General features: G+C 38.4%; 1 pseudogene; it reads left to right on the forward strand.

Annotated features, from left to right (window-relative positions):
* Positions 1-1,048: 1,048 nt before the first annotated feature.
* Positions 1,049-2,851, forward strand: LOC106146930 (annotated as a pseudogene).
* The last annotated feature ends 243 nt before the right edge of the window (positions 2,852-3,094 follow it).

A 3,094-nucleotide genomic window follows, 5' to 3' on the forward strand; every position in this document is an offset into this window, starting at 1 on the left:
TGCTGTGGCAACTGTTAGGAGATTGCAAAAATCTAAAACTAATAAAAGCACAGCAAAGTTATGATCCCTCTAATGGAAACACTGTACTGTTAGTGTAAATGCATAGTTCTGGAAAACTAGGACTTTGACAAATTCACTACTAGCTTGTTTCAATGACAAATAGCATACAACATCATTTGAATGAAACTCCTTCTACTGACCCCAATTGTGGATTATTTTTCTGTCATTGTGAGTTGCTGACAGGGGAAAATATAGTAGTTTCTAATAAATTCCTTATGTCAGATTTTTGATTTCTTTCTTTTTTAGGAGGGTGGAATGTTGCAGATGTTGCCTCCCACTCCTATGTTCATTCTTCATATGTGAAATTGTAGCTCTTGTCATCTACAGCTGTACTTGCATTCTCTAACTCCTGAATCAAAGCTGCCCTTGTGGTTTGTCTTGGCCAATGTAGTGCATGTTATTATTGTGTATTCTGAGTACATATTTTGGAGGCATTGCATGTTGCCAACCTCTTGGGACTCTGACCCTTTTCCTTTCATAAAACCCTGACTGCAAACTGCTGCAAGGGTGCATCCTACCTAACACCATGCTAGACCGTCAGTCAGCACACAGTGATGCGTCTCTCCCGCACTCACTGTTGTTAGTCAAGTACCACTTCCAACTGCACAACCCTTATAATAAGGAAGAACAAAACTCTAAGATACAAGTGTTTGTTTCCACAGAAGTAACTAATAAAAATTGTTAAATTTCATAGGATTAATCTCATGGTTTTAGTTAAGAAATATTTGTTAAAATCTACATGTGCCTAGAACTCTGCAAGGTTCATTAGAGAAAATAAAATTTTAGAAGAATGAATGGGACTTTAAGCGCAAGTAACATCATTCTTTGAGGACAACAGTAAATTTTCAGGCAACTCTTTAATATTTATGCAGAACTGAAATTTTCCTGATTGAAGAAATTTCCTTCAGTGTTATTCTAGAAATCCAGCTAAAAGTTTCTGTTTTCCAAAGATATTTAGAAATATGCTCACCAAAGGATCTGTAGAATTATGCTATCAGGTGAAGCCTTAACTGGAATCCATGACCAAGCAGCCCAAGAGGAGTGGGGTCAGGTGGAACCTACCCAGAGGACACTGTCCTGTGAAGTGATGCTGGAGACCTTCGGGTACCTACTGTCTGTAGGGGACCAGATTGCCAAGCCTGAAGTTATCTCCCAGTTGGAGCAAGGATTTGAGTCGTGGTCAGTGAAGCCCATGCATTCTCAAAGCTCTTATTCAGGTGAGAGCAGGCCAGGCTGAGGGAAGAGCTTCCCCAGAGGCTGGTCCCTGGGAAGTAGTTTGAGGCAGAATGAGGTACCTGCTAAGAGTACATGAGAAATCTTGAAAGCAAAGTACTGATCTCAGCACAGAGTATTTTTGAGGAAGAACAATCCCATGGCAAGAAGTTGGAAAGATGTCTATGGGATGATTCTCGATTCTCCAAATTAGGAGTTTTAGGATATAAAGACCAATTAGAATTGTACCATATGAACCAGAGCTATAAGGCAAATGGTCTTCAGGCAAAAACAAATACTGTCTAAAAGAGGTTTTAAATAAGAAAACTTATGCTGATGAGAAAACTTTTAAATGTGATAAATGTGGAAAATATTTTAGGAGTCATTCAGCCTTTAGTAAACATGAAGGGAATCACACTAGAATCAAATCGTATGAATGTAATGAATGCGGGAAAGCCTTCAACTAGAATTCTCATCTGATTGTATAAAAGAGAATTCATATAGGAAGAAAATCTTATGTGTGTAGTAAGTGTAGGAACTCCTTTAACTGGAACTCCCATCTCATTGGACATCACAGAATTAATGTTGGAGAGAAACAATTTAAATGTAAGAGATGTGGAAAGTTGTTTAGCTGGAGTTTCCCTCTTGTTGCTGTATGAGAATGCACTCAAGAGAGAAACCCTTTAAATGTGACAAATGTGAAAAGGCTTTTGGAGGTTCTTTGGACCTTAATAAACATGAAATAACTCACTCTGGAGCAAAACTCTATAAATAGTGTATGTAAAGTGAAAAATCCTTCAGCAGGAGCTCCCATCTCATGTTGTTACCAGAGAACTCACATGGGAGGAGGCTGGGGATTCAGCTCAGCGGCACAGTGCCTGCCTGGCAAGCTCAAGGTTGTGAGTTCAATCCCCGGTACCAGAAAAAAGTAAAAAAAATTAAAAAAAAAAAAAAAGAGAACTCACATGGGAGGGAAATCCTGTAACTGCCAGCAATGTGGCAAAGCATTCTGGTTATACTCAGCCCTCACCAAATGTGAAATTATTCATCCTAGAATTAAACCTTATGAGTGTAATAAATGCAGAAATTCTTGTAGATAGATGGCTCATCTTGTTAGGTATGAGAGGATTCATCCCAAAGAAGAGCCCTGCGAGTGCAACAAATGTGGGAAATCCTTCAGTCAGAGATTTCAGCTAGTTGTGCATTAGAAAATCCACTCTGGTGCAAAACCCTATAAATGTAATCAGTGTGAAAGAGCCTTTAAATGTAACTCTCTCCTTTTACACATTGGAAATCTCATATCAGAGAGAAACCCTTTTGTTGTAATGAATATGGGAAAACATTTAATGAGAGTTCTTCCTCACTGTCCACTTGAGAAACCACACTGGGGAAAAACCCTATAAATGCAATCATTGTGAGAAGCCTCTCTGTAAGAACTCATTCCTTATTATTCATCAGCAAGTGCACAGTAGACAGAAGTACTCTGTATGTAGCAGCTGTAGAAAAGCCTTCAGTGGTCACTTGGCACTGCTTCAGTACCCAGAGGAGTCACAGTAGGGGGAAACTGCCCTGTAACTGACCAGAGAGTTTTATTTTATTGTATATTTGATAACACATTAAAGATACAATATAAATATAAACAAGATGGAAAGTTTTAAATTAAAAGTTTAGTAAGACTTTCCTCTCTATGATTCAATACAAAACTTAGGAATGAAACTAATAGATAAAAGCTTACAGCAATATTGTTGTCCTTATCCAACATCAGATAAATAGAGAAAACTGAACTCCTCCTGTGGCCTCCAGGAATTCCTACCTAACGAAC

The sequence above is a fragment of the Chinchilla lanigera genome, unplaced genomic scaffold (assembly GCF_000276665.1).
Source record: "Chinchilla lanigera isolate Chin_1 unplaced genomic scaffold, ChiLan1.0 scaffold00006, whole genome shotgun sequence".
NCBI lineage: Eukaryota > Metazoa > Chordata > Mammalia > Rodentia > Chinchillidae > Chinchilla > Chinchilla lanigera.